General features: G+C 45.9%; 1 protein-coding gene across 3 annotated transcripts in view; it reads right to left on the reverse strand.

The window, feature by feature from the left end:
- The window catches only part of YLPM1 (YLP motif containing 1), a 336,188-nt gene that overhangs the window by 62,927 nt on the left and 253,929 nt on the right, over positions 1-19,332 (reverse strand). The window lies entirely within an intron of this gene.

Below are 19,332 nucleotides of genomic sequence, written 5' to 3' on the forward strand. Positions count from 1 at the left end.
CATACCTGATAATTTTCTTTCCATTAATCATAGCTGATCAATCCATAGACTGGTGGGTTGTGTCCATCTACCAGCAGGTGGAGATAGAGAGCAAACTTTTGCCTCCCTATATGTGGTCATGTGCTGCCGGAAACTCCTCAGTATGTCGATATCAAAGCTCCATCCGCAGGACTCAGCACTTAAGAGAATTACACCCACGAAGGGACACTCTGCCCAGCTCACCACCGCCGAAACGGGGGAGGGGAATTAACCCAGCTCATCCCCACACAAGTGGGGGAGGGGAATCCGTCCAGCTCATCCCCGCGGAGCGGGGGAGGGACACCACACCCGCCGATGCGGGGGGATCTGGCTTATCCTGCAACCGCAACCGCGGGAGGAGCTGACTGACCCTACCACCGCCGGAGCGGGAGGGGTACAAAGCTGCCCTACAGCCGCACGAAGCGGGAGGGAGTGCCGGCAGAATTTAAATCTCAATCCAGCCCCGTAAAACGGAGGGGAGAGGAATGCAGCAGCTCACTGTAACACAAACTCGTCTCAACTCTTGAAGAATCCAAGTGAAAGAAGAACTTGAACACGAAGTCCTCCTGAAGTAACTGAAGGCTAAACTTGAACCTAAAATTCAACCAGAATATAAACAGAACAGATATCTGGGAGGGGCTATGGATTGATCAGCTATGATTAATGGAAAGAAAATTATCAGGTATGATTATACATAATTTTACCTTCCATATCATCAAGCTGATCAATCCATAGACTGGTGGGATGTACCGAAGCAGTACTCACCCAGGGCGGGACATAGAAATCCCTGACCGCAACACTGAAGCTCCAAACCGGGCCTCCGCCCGAGCAGCCACAGTCAAGCGGCAATGCCTGGCAAAGGTATGGGCCGAAGCCCAAGTTGCCGCCTTGCAAATCTCTTCCAAGGAGACGGACCCGGCCTCTGCCATCGAGGCCGCCTGAGCTCTAGTGGAGTGAGCCCTCAGCTGGATAGGCGGCACCTTCCCCGCGGCCACATAAGCCGCTGCAATGGCTTCCTTGACCCATCTTGCCACTGTAGGCTTAGCAGCCTGCAGACTCTTACGAGGACCTGCAAACAGGGACAAACAGATGATCCGATTTCCGGAAATCATTGGTCACTTCCAAGTATCTGATGATGACACGTCTCACATCCAGACGTTTGAGAGCAGAGTATTCCTCCGGGTAGTCCTCCCTACGAAAGGAAGGGAGACAGAGCTGCTGAATCACCTGGAAGCGAAACACAGTCTTGGGCAGGAAGGAAGGCACTGTGCGAATAGTCACTCCTGCCTCAGTGAACTGCAGAAAAAAACTCTCGACATGAGAGTGCCTGGAGCTCGGAAACTCTTCTGGCTGAAGTGATAGCCACCAAAAAGACTGCTTTCAACGTCAGGTCCTTCAGAGATGCCCTCGACAAGGGTTCAAAAGGCGGCTTCTGCAATGCTCTTAGCACCAGGTTGAGATTCCACGCAGGCACCACTGAGTGCAGAAGAGGGCGCAGGTGATTAACTCCCTTGAGAAAGCGCACCACATCTGGCTGCGAAGCCAGGAAAGCATCCTTCAGGCGGCCCCTGAAGCAAGCCAGAGCCGCTACCTGAACTTTCAGGGAACTGAGCGACAGGCCTTTGTCCAGACCTTCTTGCAGGAACGCCAACACTGAAGAAATTGGAGCAGTGAAGGGAGAAAGTGAGCCTGCTTCACACCACGCTGCAAAGATACGCCAAACCCTGGCGTAAGCAGTAGAAGTAGAGCGCTTCCTCGCTCTCAGCATAGTGGCGATGACCTTGTCTGAGAAGCCCTTCTTTCTCAGACGCTGCCGCTCAATAGCCAGGCCGCAAGACCAAAGGGGGAGGGATCCTCCATCACCACGGGACCCTGATGTAACAGGCCCTGCTCCACTGGCAGCCGCAGAGGATCGCCGACTGAGAGCCTGATCAAGTCCGCATACCAGGGACGTGTGGGGCAATCCGGACCCACCAGGATTACCCTGCCGGGATGCTTTGCCACCCGGTCTAGCACCCTGCCCAACATGGGCCAGGGCGGGAACACATAGAGAAGCTCTTGTGTCGGCCACCGTTGGAGAAGATCAACTACTCCCAGGGATCGAGGGTCCCGTCCTCTGCTGAAAGAGCGCGGCACTTGGCAATCGGCCGATGACGCCATCAGAACTAGGCTCGGCTGGCCCCAGCGCTTCATAATGCTCAAGAACGCCTGAGCAGATAGCTGCCACTCTCCGGGCTCCAAGGTATGGCGACTGAGAAAGTCCGCCTTGACATTCATGACTCCGGCAATGTGGGCCGCTGACAGCTGCTCCAGGTTCGCTTCTGCCCACTGGCATAGATTCATAGCCTCCTTGGCTAGAGGGGCGCTCTTGGTACCTCCCTGGCGGTTGACATAGGCCACAGCCGTGGCATTGTCCGACAGTACCCGTACAGGCTTCAACAGCAGTACCGGGATGAACTCCAACAACACCAACCGAATGGCTCTGAGTTCCAGGAGGTTGATAGACCACTTGCCTCTGCAGGAGACCAGAGCCCCTGCGCTGTCCTTCCCAAACAGTGGGCTCCCCAGCCCATCAAAGAGGCGTCTGTCGTGACGACAATCCACTCCGGGGTCACCAGAGGCATTCCTGCAGCCAACTTGTCTGTCTGCGTCCACCAGCTCAGCACCTTGCGCACTGCTGGGTCCAAGGGAAGGCGCACAGCATAATCCTCCGAAATCGGAGTCCAGCGCAGCAGCAGAGATTGCTGTAGTGGTCTCATATGAGCCCTGGCCCAGGGCACTACTTCCATCGTGGCCGTCATAGAGCCCAACAGCTGCCCGTAGTCCCAAGCCCGAATAGGAGAGGCTACTAGGAACTAGTCCACCTGAGCCTGAAACTTGACAATCCGATTGTCTGGCAGGAACACTCTGCCCACTTGGGTGTCGAATCGAACTCCCAGATATTCCAGGTACTGAGTCGGGCGCAGCTGGCTTTACTCCCAGTTGATGATCCACCCCAGGGAGCTCAAAAGAGCAACCACCCGGTTCACAGCTTTGCCGCACTCTGCATAAGAGGGGGCTTGGATCAACCAGTCGTCCAGAAAAGGATGGACTTGAACTCCTTCCTTCCTCAGGAAGGCCGCGAAGACCACCAATACTTTGGGAAAGGTCCGCGGAGCAGTAGCCAACCCGAACGGGAGGGCTCTGAACTGGAAGTGTCGGCCCATTACTGCAAAACGCAGAAAGCGTTGATGAGGAGGCCAGATGGGAATATGCAAGTACGCTTCCTTGATGTCCAAGGATGCCAGGAACTCTCCTGCCTTCACTGCCGCTATAACAGAGCGGAGGGTCTCCATGTGAAAGTGCCGAACTTTCAAGGCCCAATTGACCCCTTTGAGGTCGAGGATAGGCCGTACAGAACCTCCTTTCTTTGGAATCACAAAGAAAAAGGAGTAACATCCCTTGCCAAGCTGATTTTCTGGCACTTCCGCAGCCTGGGCAACAGCGCTAGACGCACCCTCAACCGGCGCTCACAAGAGCGGGGGAGAGACATGCTGCGCATCCAAAATGGCGTCCGGCGCGACACTCCGCGAAGGAGCCGCGCGGGAAGAACGGCGCTTAACTTTAGCCGCTTTGTGCCGTCGCCCAAATTAAGGGCGTTCATGGCATTAATGTCTCCAACCTCAAGGGCGGCCCACGAAGAAGCCGTCCGAGCCGCGTGGCCGGCCAAGATGGCGGAGGCGAGGAGCGGGGGATGGGCGTTTATGGCGGGAAAAAACCGCCACGCCAGAGGAAGGACCGGGACATTCATCGGTCACGAAACTGTCACCCAACAAGGGCGAATCAGACTGTAAGACCCCCGCATCCCCTCTAGAAGCGCTCAAGCGATCCGGGGAGCGACCCTTTGCGCCCTCGCCCTCCGACGCCATATGCCACGAGGAGAAGAATCGGGAAACCCCCTGCCCGCTATAAAAAGGTAAAATTACCTGCTTGCCGCTCCGAGCTGTAACGAACTGGTGTCCGAGTGAGTAGCTGCAATGAACGTCGAAATAAACGCCTTTAAGGACGTTTAAAATTTTTTTTTTTTTTTAACGGAGCCAGCGGGAGGGGGGAGAAAAGGAGGGACCTGGCACCACCAGGTTTGCACTTGCTCAAAAGAGCCCTCAACCCCAGGCCTCAACAAAACCTAAGGATTAGGCTTGGAGGCCTAGCCAGAGCTGCTGCTGTGTGTGACCACCACCTGCTGAGATAGAGAACATACTGGGGAGTTTCCGGCAGCACATGACCACATATAGGGAGGCAAAAGTTTGCTCTCTATCTCCACCTGCTGGTAGATGGACACAACCCACCAGTCTATGGATTGATCAGCTTGATGATATGGAATGATACGTTGAAACTCTCTGCTCATTGTGTGGCAGTAGCGGTTAAGAAAGCAAACAGAATGTTAGGCACTATTGGGAAAGGAATGGAAAACAAAAATGAGGACGTTATAATGCCTTTGTATTGCTCCATGGTGCGACCGCACCTCGAATACTGTGTTCAATTCTGGTCACCGCATCTTAAAAAAGATATAGTGGAATTAGAAAAGGTACAGAGAAGGGCGATGAAAATGATAAAGAGGATGGGATGACTTCCCTATGAGGAAAGGCTAAAGCGGCTAAGGCTCTTCAGCTTGGAGAAAAGACGGCTGAGGGTAGATATTATAGAGGTCTATAAAATATTGAGTGGAGTGGAATGGGTAGATGTGAATCGCTTGTTTACTCTTTCCAAAAATACTAGGACTAGGGGGTATGCGATGAAGCAACAAAGAAGTAAATTTAAAACAAATCAAAGAAACATTTTCTTCATTCAACGTGTAATTAAACTCTGGAATTCATTGCCAGAGAACGTAGCAAAAGCAGTTAGCTTTGCGAAAAAGGTTTGGATGGCTTCCTAAAGGAAAAGTCCATTATAGACCATTATTAAAATGAACTTGGGGAAAATCCACTGCTTATTTCAAGGATAAGCAGCATAAAAAGCAAAGATACTTACCTGTAGCAGGTATTCTCAGAGGACAGCATGCTGATTGTTCTCACATGTGGGTCATCGTCCACAGTGGCCCAGGAATCGGTAAGCAAAATAAAAGTCAAAGACTTTCACAAAAGTTCCATTGGGCGGGCAGTGCAAATCGCGCATGCGCGAACGACTTCCCGCCCGCCACACGAGCGTGCCTCTTTAGTTAAATCAAAAAGCACATAAACAAGAAACAACAATAACAACAACTCCAAAGGGGAGATGGGCGGGTTTCTGAGAACAATCAGCCTGCTGTCCTCGGAGAATACCTGCTACAGGTAAGTATCTTCGCTTTCTCCGAGGACAAGCAGGCTGCTTGTTCTCACATGTGCTTGTTCTCAATTGGGCCTCGCAACGGTGAGGACAGAACAAAGATTGACCTGAAACCAAAATCAACTAACAGACTGCAGCCTGGAACAAAACAAAAAATGGATCTAGGGGGGTGGAGTTGGATCCTAAACCCCAAACAGATTCTGCAGCACTGCCTGCCCAAACCGACTGTCGCGTCAGATATCCTGCTGAAGGCAGTAGTGAGATATGAATGTGTGGACTGATGACCACGTTGCAGCCTTGCAAATCTCTTTAATGGAGGCCGACTTTAAGTGGGCCACTGACGCAGCCATGGCTCTAACATTATAAGCCTTGACATGGCCCCCTAGACGCAGCCCAGCTTGGGCATAAGTGAAGAAAATGCAATCTGCTAGCCAACTGGAGATTGTGCGTTTTCCGATGGCGACTCCCCCCTGTTAGGATTGAAAGAAACAAACAACTGGGCGGACTGTTTGAAGGGCTGTGTCCGCTCCACGTAAAAGGACAATGCTCTCTTGCAGTCCAAGGTATGTAAACTGCTTTTGCCAGGGCGGGTATGAGGATGGGGAAAGAATGTTGGCAAGACAATTCACTGGTTCAGATGGAACTCTGACACCACCTTAGGCAGGAACTTAGGGTGCATGCGGAGGACTACTCTTATTATGATGGAACTTGATATACAGTGCATGCACCACCAAGGCCTGAAGCTCACTGACTCTACGAGCTGAAGTAACAGCCACCAAGAAAATGACCTTCCAGGTCAAGTACTTCAGATGGCAGGAATTCAGTGGCTCAAAAGGAGCTTTCATCAGCTGGGTGAGAACGATGTTGAGATCTCATGACACTGGTGGAGCTTTGAAAGGGGGCTTTGACAAAAGCAAACCTCTCATGAAGTGAACAACTAAAGGCTGTCCAGAGATAGGCTTACCCTTTACACGGCGATGATAACACTAATCACACTAAGGTGAACTGTTACGGAGTTAGTCCTGAGACCAGACTCTGATAAGTGTAGAAGGTATTCAAGCAGGGTCTGGGTAGGACAAGAAAGAGGATCTAGGGCCTTGCTGTCACACCAGACGGCAAACCTCCTCCATTTGAAAGAGTAACACCTCTTGGTGGAATCTTTTCTGGAAGCAAGACTCGAGAGACACCCTCTGAAAGACCCAAGGAGGCGAATTCTAAGCTCTCAACATCCAGGCCATGAGAACCAGGGACTGGAAGTTGGGATGTAGAAGCGACTCCTCGTTCTGAGTGATGAGGGTTGGAAAACATTCTAATCTCCATGGTTCCTCGGAGGACAACTCCAGAAGAAGAGGGAACCAAATCTGACACGACCAGAAGGGAGCTACCAGAATCATGGTTCCGGAGTCTTGTTTGAGTTTCAGCAAAGTCTTCCCTATTAGAGGAATGGGAGGATACGCATACAGAAGGCCTGTTCCCCAATGCAGGAGAAAGGCATCTGATGCTAGTCTGTCGTGGGCCTGAAGCCTGAAACAGAACTGTGGGGCCTTGTGATTGATCTGAGTGACAAAAAGATCTACCGAGGGGGTGCCCCACACTTGGAAGATCTTGCGGACTACGTCCATGTTCAGCGACCACTCATGAGGTTGCATTACCCTGCTCAGTCTGTTGGCCAAACTGTTGTTTACGCCTGCCAGATGTGAAGTCCATCTACAAGAGCTCCCCACCCCAGGAGGGATGCATCCGTCATCAGCACTTTTTGTGGCTGAGGAATTTGGAATGGACGTCCCAAGATCAAATTGGATCGAATTGTCCACCACTGCAAGGAATTTCGAAAGTCAGTGGACCCGCAGCTTGATACCACTGGGATGCTAGGGTCCATTGAGCTGATCTCATGTGTAGGCGTGCCATGGGAGTCACATGAACTGTGGAGGCCATGTGCCCCAGAAGTCTCAACATCTGCCGAGCTGTGATCTGTTGAGACGCTCGAACCAAGGACACTAGGGACAGGAGGTTGTCTTGTCTTGCCTCACCTTGGGGAGATAAGCACAAGCTGTCCTTGTGTTCAACAGTGCGCCAATGAATTCCAATTTTTGAACTGGGGTGAGATGGGGCTTGGAATAATTGATCACGAACCCCAGTAGTTCTAGCACCTGAATAGTCATTCGCATGGACTGTAAAGTGCCCTTCTCCAAGGTGCTCTTCACCAGCCAATCGTCGAGATAAGGGAACACATGCACTCCCAGTCTGCGTAGCGATGCTGCGACTAAAACCAGGCACTTTCTGAACACCCTGGGCGCAGACGCCAGACCAAAGGGCAGTACACAGTACTGAAAGTGCTGTGTTCCCAGCCGAAATCGAAGATACCTCCTGTGAGCTGGAAGTATCGAGATGTGTGTGTAAGCATCCTTTAAGTCCAGAGAGCATAGCCAATCGTTTTCTTGAATCATGGGAAAAAGGGTAACCAGGGAAACCATCCTGAACTTTTCTCGAACCAGATATTTGTTCAGGCCTCTTAGGTCTAGGATGGGACACATCTTCCGTTTTCTTTTGCACAAGAAAGTACCTAGAATAGAATCCCAGCCCCTCTTCCCCTGGTGGAACGGGTTCGACCGCACTGGCCTTTAGAAGGGCGGAAAGTTCCTCTGCAAGTACCTGCCTGTGCTGGGAGCTGTAAGAATGAGCTCCTGGTTGGCAATTTGGAGGTTTGGATTCCAGATTGAGGGTGTATCCTAACTGGACTATTTGAAGAACTCACTGGTCAGAGGTTATGAGAGTCCACCTTTGGTGAAAAAACATCAACCTCCCCCCCTACCGGCATGTCGTCTGGTACAGACACTTTTACAGAGGCTATGCTGAACTGGAGCCAGTCAAAAGCCCGTCCCTTGCTTTTGCTGGGGAGCAGAATGTACCTTAGACGCACGGTGCTGAAGAGAACAAGTGCACTGGGGCTGAGCCTCCGCAGGCTGCCTAGAAGCAGGAGTGTACCTACACCTAGAGTAGGAATAGGGAGCGCTTCTCTTCCCCCAAAAAACCTCCTAGATGCGGAGGCTGTAGCAGAAGGCGCCCGGTGGGAGAGAGAATCCATAGCATCATTATGCTTCTTAATCTGATTAACGAGATCCTCTACTTTCTCCCCGGCAAGGAACATCCGCCATCAACTGCTGGACAGAATGATCCAGGTCAGAGACACGCAGCCATGAGAGTCTGCGCATCACTATACCTTGAGCAGTGATCCTGGATGTCACATCAAAAGTACCCCTGGCCAGGAATTTTCGACAATCCTTCTGTTGCCTGACCACCTGGCGAAAAGGCTCGGCCAGCTCAGTGGGGAGTGTATCAAACAAGCTGGACAGTTGACTTATCGAGTCCCGCAAGTGTACGCTCGTGAAGAGCTGGTATGCCTGGATCTTGGCAGCGAGCATAGCAACCTGATACGTCTTTCTCCCAAAAGAGTCAAAAGTCCTAGCTTCTCTGCCTGGGGGCGCCGAAGCATAGTCTCTAGTACTCCTAGCTCTCTTGAGAGCGGAATCCACCACCATGTGTGGGGTAATTGGGACCTCATCAATCCAGGTTCACCGTGGATCCGGTATTGGTTCTCAGCTTTCTTGGGAACCACAGGGCCAGACAGAGGGGCGGACCAGTTTTGCATAAGGACTTTCTTCAGTACCTTATGCAGAGGGACTGTCACAGCCTCTTTAGGTGGAGAAGAATAATCCAGGACCTCGAGCATGTCAGTCCTGGGCTCATCCTCAACCGCAGCCATTTCCCGGACAAAGGAGGAAAAAGACTCTCGGGTAGAGATAGTCTTCTTTCCAGTGGAGGAGAAGGGTCAGAGGGAATCCCAAAGGACTCATCAGAAGAGAAGTACCTGGGATCTTCCTCTGATTCAGAGCGCTCCTGCTCAGTGTCGGATACAACCTGTGTAAAGGTACTCTGACACTGGACCTGCCTCGACGCTGAGGAACGATGTCCTCTGTGGTGATGTTGAGAAGTCGACGCTGATCAGACTGCGGCAAAGCTCCCTCCACCGACGTCAAAGGGGAGTCGACCTGGGTGGCAGCCGACGCCGATGCCGCAGGTGGCACAGCAGTTGGAGACCTCACCACAGGAGAAGGGCCAGACACCGCTACAGAAGATGGCACAGAAGGTGCCTCTTCTATAGAGGGGGAGCGTTCCTTTGCGCCGACGTTTCTCAGGTGCCAACTCTCTCAACGCCACAGAGCTCCCGGTACAAAAGCTGATTGTCGCAGTAAGCTTTCCAGAAGTTCTGAAAATAAGGCCCAGATACGCTCGTCAAGAGCCGCCATCGGAGAAGGCTGCAGGGCTGGTGGGACAGGCAGAATCCGTGGAGGCTTGGGAGCAGGCACCGGGTTGCTGGGAGACTGACGCATCGGCACCTCCTCTATAGAGGGGGAGCGATCCTCTGTGCCGACGTTTCTCCGGTGCTGACTCTCTCAACGCCACAGAGCTCCCGGTACCGTGCGTCGGAGAATGATGATGATGCTTCTTAGCCTTTGTTCGACGCCCGTCATCGAGACTCCTCGGTACCGATGAGGAAGACATGGAATCCTCACACCTCCTTGGGGCCGGGTGCAACAAAGGTCGGTCCCGGGGGGCCTGCATAACAGGAGGCCTCGAGACAGGTGGAGACCCACTCGACGCCTCACTGCTCCCAGTGAGAAATATCAGTTCAAATCAGACATTATTTTCTAATTTAAATTTCTGAAATAACAAGGTCTTAACTTTCTTCTGAAACACAAAATATTAGTAGATAAGAGTATTTTAACAAATTCCTTCCAAAATCTCGCAGCTTCAAATGCTGAAGTTAATTCCAACAATCTTAATCTGTTCTTACCTCTGGACAAAGGGAAAGAAAACAAATAAGCATAATTTGATCTCTGAAAATGTGAATAAAGGTAAAGGGGAGCTGAACCATGCAAAATCTTAAATAAAAAAACAGGCCAATTTAAAAAGAATCTAGCTTCAATGGGTAGCCAATGAAGCTTATCATAAGAAGAAGAAATACTATCATACTTAGTCAAACCAAAAATTAAACGTACGGCAGTGTTTTGAACTGTTTGTAACCATTTTAATTGAGCTTTATTGCATCTCAAATAAACCACATTACAGCAATCCGGTTGAGAAAAGCACCAAAAGTCTAAAATGATCTACATCAAAATAACTGCAAACACAATGCAATTTCCTCATCAAAATGAATTACTTTTTTTTTTTTTTAATCAATGAGGCAACTTGTGATTCCATAGATAATGAACTGTCCACAAGAATACCTAAAATCTTTATAGTAGAGGACAAGTATACTCAATTTGATTAATGTGAATAGTAGTGGGAATGGAATCTGGTTTACCATCAATGCACAAAAATTTAGTCTTGTCAGTGTTAAGCTTTAATTTACACCAAAAAATAAACTTTACCTATAACTTCTGAAGACCCCTTTAACAAGACATACCACAAAGAACAACAAAAATGAACTCCTATACATACATCTAAAATTGTCTTATAATACCTGATTGTTAAATTACTATTATGTTCTGTTATTACCATATTACCCAATATCCTTCTGTAATACCAAATGTATATTTTCTTATGTAAATCCACTATTCATGATATATTGTAAGCCACATTGAGCCTGCAAAGAGGTGGGAAAATGTGGGATACAAGTGCAATAAATAAATAAACTGCAATGTCCAGAGCAACAAAGAGACCAGCATATGAAATAAAAGAAGCCTCATGACACCAACCACAGTCATCACAACTTAGACTGTCATCCTTTCCAAAGTGTACAATTATCACAAGCTTCAAATGGAGAAACTTACTGTCCCAAGTAAACCCCTACCAAATATTATAGTCCAACAATGTGCATTGTACATTACAACTCTACTACTCAAAAACTAAAGTATGTCAAAAAACACTATAGCTATAGGTAAAGTTTATTTTTTTGGTGTGATTTTCAATTACCTTCCCTGTGGGTTATCTGCTATAAAGTTTTAATTTAAGCAGATTTTTAACAAACAAATATGTAATTTACAACTTTACAGCCATACAGAACAAAATGGGCCTTAAAAGAGGATAGACTTGCAATCAAACCCTTTTTGAGGAAGGGTCCTGTGAAGAAACAGTGTGTTTTAAGCATGCAAAATGTATTGGATATTTTCCTGCAATATGTTCTGAAGTGTATTTCTCCTGTTTGGCCAGCAGATGGTGCATATTTATGCTTAAAGCTGTTACAGAGGACTGAATTCTCGCTCTCCTTTATTTGGCACACAGATAATAGGAAGTGCCTGTAGTGACATAACCAGTTTTTATTTGAAACTTGATTGTTCTGGGATCTGATTGGCCTGGAGTTTTGAAAATTACCCAGTAGTTGCTGGCTGGCTGTTGCTTCAGTCTTAGCCAGAAAGACAGACAGACACAGATCTTTTTGCTGAGGCTCTGTGAATTATATGTCCTGATCTTCCCAGGTACAGTTTAGACAGTATGTAGATGTTTACTTAGCGTTATAATTGATCCATATTTCAGTTACCTGTTATTGTTTGCCAATTGCACATTTTTGTCCACTGTTCCAAGTTTTGAGAATAAAACCAATTGTTTGTTCGTTCTGCCTGTCTGGACTGATAAAGAATCCTGGTGGTTTGTGTGTTGGGTCTGTGAGTGCTTTCTGGGAACTGAGGGACCACTGGGAGTGTGGCCTCCAGTAACCCAGAAATCACTGGGGATAATCTGAGAGTTGGAGACTCGCTCAGAGGCGGCTGTGACTCAGTTGGTGAGAGGAGGGTGCTAGTGTAGAGGACAGGCAGCAGGTGCAGGCAGACCTGAACTGTGCTGAGGATAGACCCTCTAAGTAGCCGAGGGGTAACCCAAGGTGGGTGGCTAGGTGTTTCGTGACAGCTCCCTTTCTAGCAGTTATTAAGCATGTACTTGTCACATAATCATGAACATCTCCACTGAGGATAAAACAGCAGTTCATATATGTTTGTCTCCCTCATGTGAAGTCACTCTTTTTGTGTGCCAGGTCTCTGTGCATAGATCTTCAGCAGCAACCAGCCTAGTTTTAACAATAAACAATCAGAACTGGATGTCTGTTTCTCCACTTACATAACCTACATAAAATTAACATTTCTATTCTGCTATAGAAACAAGGAAATTTTATGTTGTCTTAGTAGACAACCTGGTTTAATAAAAAAAACAAACAAAAACAAATCACAGACACAACTGGCAGGGCTGTAGCTTAAAACAGACCTAGCAAAGGTTAACAGATAAAAAAACAAGAAAACTGAGAGAGCGCCAAAAACTGGAGATATATTAGCAAAAGTCTGAAATAAAATTCCTAGATGAGCTTGAAAATTATACCTTAGTTTTGGGGGGGAAGTTGTATTCCCATCAATTGAGGCATATTACAAAACACAAAAGTAAGGCAAATACTCTAAAAAGTGTGGAGTATTTCTAAGGGTTTCCTTGAAGTGTTTCCAATCGGCACACACAAACAAAATAAAAACCAAATATCATCCAACTACATCAGGACTCATGGAACAACTCTCACTCAAATTAACAGTATGGAAAACAAATTGGCTACCAAAGGAAAATATGTTCCTACTTGACTTTATGGTGGTGGTGGAAGAGTACAGCTACTCTAGAAATTATACAGGAAATACAAAGGAGCAGCTATAAAGAAATGAAGGGAATTGGTATCATATTTGGAGATAGTCAAGTGATTATGCGACAATACAACAATCAATGTACACCTGATAGTCAATGCCGGGGCACGGATGGCTCCTGGCACTGGGTCACCCAGAACTAACCGTGCACCGAACGATATTCAGACAGGTTAACTTCAGCGCATAAAGTTAGGACAGCCTTTTTGTGATATTCATCATATGCCAGGTCACGCAGGGTTTAACATATCTGTTGGAATGTTTATACTCTTTTAATTGTTTGATTATTGAAAATGTAATAAAGATATAAAAGAGAGAGGTTAAGTCGTTTCTCTGCCTCTTTGCTTTCTCCTTTTTATCTCACTAGACAGTGCCCGACTATGATCAATCAGTCAGCATAATCCTGTCTGCTATCAATGTCACCAGGATTAGATGGTACCTGTATGTGTGGAAAAGCAGTTTACCTGTGATTTTAGTAAACCGCTATTTCACATCTACATTTGAAGCATGCACAGTGTAGGCATATTTTTAATTTATATATCTATGTCACATTTTAGATAAGGAAATACAAATATATTTACAACTCTTCTGAACCATGCACAAGCATGAGCTAACTGCTTCTGGGATTTTGAAGAGTGATTGAGGGAGCAACTGTGCTTTTTTTCTGATCTTAAAAGTGCAGCCATTTGAGGCTCAGAACTTGGCTGATTGATTCCTCTGGTAAATATAGTTTTGTGAGACCTGGAATGTACACATTTAACACCCTGAATGAACCCTCTTTTTTTTGTTTGTTTGTTTGTAAAATGACTGTATTCCTCCTCTTCTGCACTTCCTTATTCAGGTTTTACAAAAGGCTCCAAAGTCTACTTTTCTCACCTAAACCTCTGTTTTTGACTCATCAGAATCTTCCCAAGGCGTCTGCTTTCAAATAAATGAATTTTTACACTACTGCAAGCTCCCAACTCCAGTCCTATGATTGTTCTCCATTGTCACAATGCTGATTTCTTCCATTTCTGTTGGTAAGTTACTCCAGGCATCTAGCATCCTTTTGGCTAAGAAATATTATTGCATGTTTTATATTAAGCTGCTACTCTCCAACTTCATATCATGAATCCCTCATCCTTAAAATTACTTTTCTATGGAGAAATGTGCTCTTCCTGTGCTTTACTGAAGCCTAAAAACATAAGACATGCCGGACTGAGTCAAACTAATGATCCAGTTTCGGTCACTTGAAAGTACCCCCTTCCCTGTTAACTCACTGTCAAAACACAGAACACACCTGCTTGTAAGTATTATTGAATCTATCCACAAACCCACATCCTCTGAAAACAAATTCCAGAGTTTGACTGAACATAGCTTCAAAGAGTGTCCCATACTTCTAATAGTACAAGAAATAATTGTTCCTGTTAATTTTTTCCACAACACTCATATGTCATAAACCTCTCTATCACATCTTATCCAAGCTGAGGATCCCCAATTTGTTTAGCCTTTTTTGATAAGGGAAAGGGAAATGGGACTTTATATACCGCCTTTCTGAGGTTTTTGCAACTATATTCAAAGCGGTTTACATATATTCAGGTACTTATGTTGTACCAGGGGCAATGGAGGGTTAAGTGACTTGCCCAGAGTCACAAGGAGGTGCAAACTAGTCCAACTACTTAATTTTTCTTGGTTTTCTCTGAATCTTTTCCAGTTCCATTATATCTTTTTCTGTCATGGACAAACTAAACAGTATTCAGGATATACCATGGATCTATTAAAAAAAAAGGCATTATATGATAGTCCTGGGTTTATTCTTCATGTCTTTCCAAATAATTCCTAACATTCTGTTTATTGTTTTGGATTTCAAAGTATTGCTCACAATCCCCATGATACTCAGCTGCTGCCACTGGTACTGACCCTGGATATTCAATGCCGGCCCGTTTCCAGTGACCAGAATTGAATATCCAGGCTAACTTAACTGGCTATGTGAATATTCAGTGCTGGCAGGCAAAGATAGGACTATTTATGTGATCTGATTCGCCTGCTAAACTTGGCTGGCCAGCACTTGAATATGCAAGAATATTCAGCGCACATAACTGGCTCTCTCACGCTGAATATTAGCACTTAGCCGGCTGATCCTGGCCGGTTCAATAGCGCTGAATATTTATTTATTTGTTACATTTGTATCCCACATTTTCCCACCTATTTGCAGGCTCAATGTGGCTTACATAGTACCGGAGAGGCCTTTGCAGACTCCGGTGTGAACAAATATGAAGTGATGTTGTGGTAAGAGCCACGCTAGGGCATCATATAACAGAAGAGTTACATTATGTCCATTACGTGCTGTGGTTTTACGTGCTTTGGTTTCGTAGTGTTGCAGGGTTCAGGCATTTAAGTTGGGTCCAATGATTCCAAGACCATTTTCCTGGCTGATGACTCCTAATGTGAAATTAAGCATTATACACCCTTAGTTTGGATTATTGTTCTCTATACATAGTAACATAGTAGATGACGGCAGAAAAAGACCGGCACGGTCCATCCAGTCTGCCCAACAAGATAACTCACATGTGCTACTTTTTGTGTATACCTTACCTTGATTTGTATGTCATTTTCAGGGCACAGAGCGTATAAAAGTCTGCCCAGCACTAGCCCTGACTCCCAACCACCAGCCCCTTGATTTGTATCTGTCTTTTTCAGGGCACAGACCGTATAACCCCGACTCCCAACCACCAGCCCCGCCTCTGCCATCCAATCTCTGCTAAGCTCCTGATGATCCCTTCTTTCCGAACAGGATTCCTTTATGTTTATCCCACGCATGTTTGAATTCTGTTACCGTTTTCATCTCTACCACCTCCTGCGAGAGGGCATTCCAAGCATCCACCACTTCCTCCATGAAAAAAGTGCTCTTTCATGCCCTTCCTTTTCTAGGGTATGAAGACATGCCAAGTAACATGCATTAGGTTTCTGCCATGCATTTAGCCCCCTTCTCTAGTTCACATTAGGAAGTGTGCTCCTCTCAGTTCCCTGCCCCCAAGGTCTGACATCTCTCTCTCTCTCTCCCTGCCCCCCCCCCCCCCCCGGCTGCCCTCCAAAGTTGCTGTAAGTTATGGGCAACAGCAAGATTGATGAAAAGCTGCCTCCAGTCAACCCAGACCCTTTCTTCTACCATGTCTCACAGCCTCTGATGTAGCTTCCTGTTTGCGCCCTGGTGAGATGTGGCAGAGGGAAGGCCCCAGTCTGGCTAAAGGTAGCCTGATTTTAGAACTGCTGTTGACTTATGGCAAGTTTGGAAAGATTTGTGTGGGGAGGGGGTTGGGTGAAAAGAGAGAGGAAGGGATACCAGGATCTGTGAGGAAAGGAGGAAGAGAAAAAGATACTGGATCATGGGATGGGGAGCTGGACTTAGGAGAAAAGGGAGAGGAAGATGTCTGGCTACAAGGATAGTTGGGAGGAAAAAAGGAGAGAGAAAGGGAGGAGATGCTGAGCTACAAGGGTGAAGGGAGGGCGAGGGAGCGCAGATGCTGGGAACAGTGGAACCATGTGAGAGAGGCCATGGGGGTGTTGTCAAGGAGATGAGTGAGAGAAGGATAATGAGGACAGAGGATAGAAATATTTTACTGGGGAACACTTTTAAAATAGAAGGGAATAGGAGGCTGAGGAAGGAGTGATATAGGAAATGGGAGAGCTAGTACATGAGAGAAGGAGATTGAAAGTTGATAGGTGAAAATTAAAAGGAGATGGAGGACTGGAGAATAAGAGAGTGTGAACTTTGAGCATATGGAAGCTAAAAAGAAAGAGAAAAGAGGAAAACATTTCTTCATTCAACGTGTAATTAAACTCTGGAATTTGTTGTCAAAGAATGTGGTAAAAGTAGTTCGTTTAGCAGGGTTTAAAGAAGCTTTGGATAATTTTCTAAAAGAAAAGTCCAAACGACATTATTAAGATGGACTGGAGAAAATCTACTGCTTTTTTCTAGGATAAGCAGCATGAAATCTGTTTTACTCTTGGTATACTGTCATGTACTTATGACCTGAATTGGCCACTGTTAGAAACAGGATTCTGGACATGATGGACTTTTTGTTTGTCCCAGTATGGCAATGCTTATGTTCTTATGTGTTATATTGGTGAAACAAACTCATACTTTAATGCATTTAGAATTGAATTTTTGAACAGCACAATCTGAAAAATGTACAAGTAATTATGGCACTTTTATATCATTTTGGTTATTTGGTGCACAATTCCCGTCTGCAGGTACCAACTAAACAGGTCAAAGATCAGGATAAAGACCAAAACAATACTGTCCTTGGAATGTAGAAGCAAAGAGGACAACTTTGATAATTTCCTAAAAGTACAGTGGTCATACCGATTCCCAATTTTACCTGTTGCTGAAGTAAGACAGAGAATTTAAGGAGCATAACTACACCAGCAGTTCCCAAACTGTGGATCATGACTCAAAGGGGGTTACAAGATTCATATCCGAGGTCACAACCATTCTAGAAAAATAGAAAAATGCAGGCAGATAAAGATCATATGGCCTATCCAGTCTGCACATCCATATTATCTACTCTCCCTATCACTTCCTTAGAGATCCTATATACATGTTTCAAGCTCTCTTGAATTCAAATACTGTTTTCGTCTCTACTACTTCCACAGGGAGACTGTTCCACAAATTCACCACTCTTTCCATGAAGAAGTATTTCCTTGGGTTACTTCTGAGTCTACCCCCATTTAAAATTCTATGCCCTCTCATTCCAGAGCTTCTTTTCAATTGAAATACACTCACTGCCTGTGCATTTATCTCCCCTCTTCCGCCTTTCTTCCAAAGTATACACATTAAGATCTTTTAGTCTGTCCCCATACACTTATAACAAAGACCTATGACCATTTTAGTAGCCAACCTCTGGACCGACTCCATCCTATTTATATCTTTAATAGAAACATAGAAAAACGTAGGCAGATAACGACCAGCAACAGCAGAAAGATCAGGATAGTGACATTCAACCCATGCAGGTTGATGGTGTTATAACCGCATAGGCTCCTCAAGAGGTAGGGACTAGCCTGGCAGCAGAAAATAAGCAACACAAAATTTCATTGACAGTTAAGGAAGTAAGGACTGGGATCACATGGAATTCTTTAATGTTAAAAATGGGTCACCATGAAATAACAGTCTGGGAAATTTTGGTCCGGAAGATGCCTAATACCTTAGAAGATGGTCCAAATATCTAGGTGTCCAATGTTAAAAATCAGATATAGGATCATGATTTACCTCAAAACTCTATGACTGGGTGTAAGGTGTGATGAGGGTTGCCAAATAGGAGGGAGTATCAATATGAAGAACTTTGAATACGAAAAGCTATAGGGAGCCAATGGTAGAGAACAAAAAGTGGTATTACATACTCGTAACGCCTGGACTGGATAAGAACTTGGAGAGTTGTGTTTTGAACAGCCTGCAGATGACCAGAATAAAGACAGTCCAGCCGAGAAAGAAAAGTTTCCTGTGATGATTTATCCAGGAGTGGCTGGATAATATAAAACTGACGAAGGTGGTAAAACGTAACCTTGGTTAGAGATGAGATCTGTTCTTTGAAAGTAACTCCTGAGCTACTCCACTATTTACCTTTTCTCATTTGAAGAACTGTTTCCTATCTTTTAACCAGCTCCTGAAGTCTCTCCTGAAACTTATTAAGTGTCTCCTGAAAATTTAGACACACCATCAATTTTAGTGGATTAGTAAGACACAACTTCAAGCCTACCAAATAGCTGAATGTTTCTTATCATATTCCCCTTCCCATCCTCTCTTTTCTCTACTGATCACATTCTGAGTTATCTCAAGTCCTGGGTTGTAGGTTGAATATAGCAGACCCTGAAATCATTTTCATAGCCCTTCTCTGAACTACTCCTATCCTCTTGATGACTTTAGGAAAATATGGTTTCAAAAGTGAAAGTAGGTTCTCACTCCATTCTGAATTACAAAGTCATTTGAAAAGCATCTTTTTGCTGCTCTGCACATGTACAAAGTGATGGAGGTGAACTTCCCTTAATACATTCTGTTCCACAAAGAAGGCTTAAAACCAAAAATAGTACACATTTCCGGGAGACGGTATAAACCCGAGACTGAGAGTCTCTCCCGCCTTATCAGGCTATCAGAAGTTAGATTTATACAAGTAACATGCTCAGTTCTTGAGAATGAGGGAAAGAAGACTACTACAAATGCAATACTTTTTGCCAAGTGAAAGGACAGCACTGATTTCTTTCAGGGGAATGAATGTCATCTGAGGTTAGGGTGTGTGGAGTTTAAACAATAGTAAAAATAATACAGAATGCCCTCTTGTCTCCATGTCATGCTTTCCAAATACAT

The sequence above is a fragment of the Microcaecilia unicolor genome, chromosome 9 (assembly GCF_901765095.1).
Source record: "Microcaecilia unicolor chromosome 9, aMicUni1.1, whole genome shotgun sequence".
NCBI classification, from domain to species: Eukaryota; Metazoa; Chordata; class Amphibia; order Gymnophiona; family Siphonopidae; genus Microcaecilia; species Microcaecilia unicolor.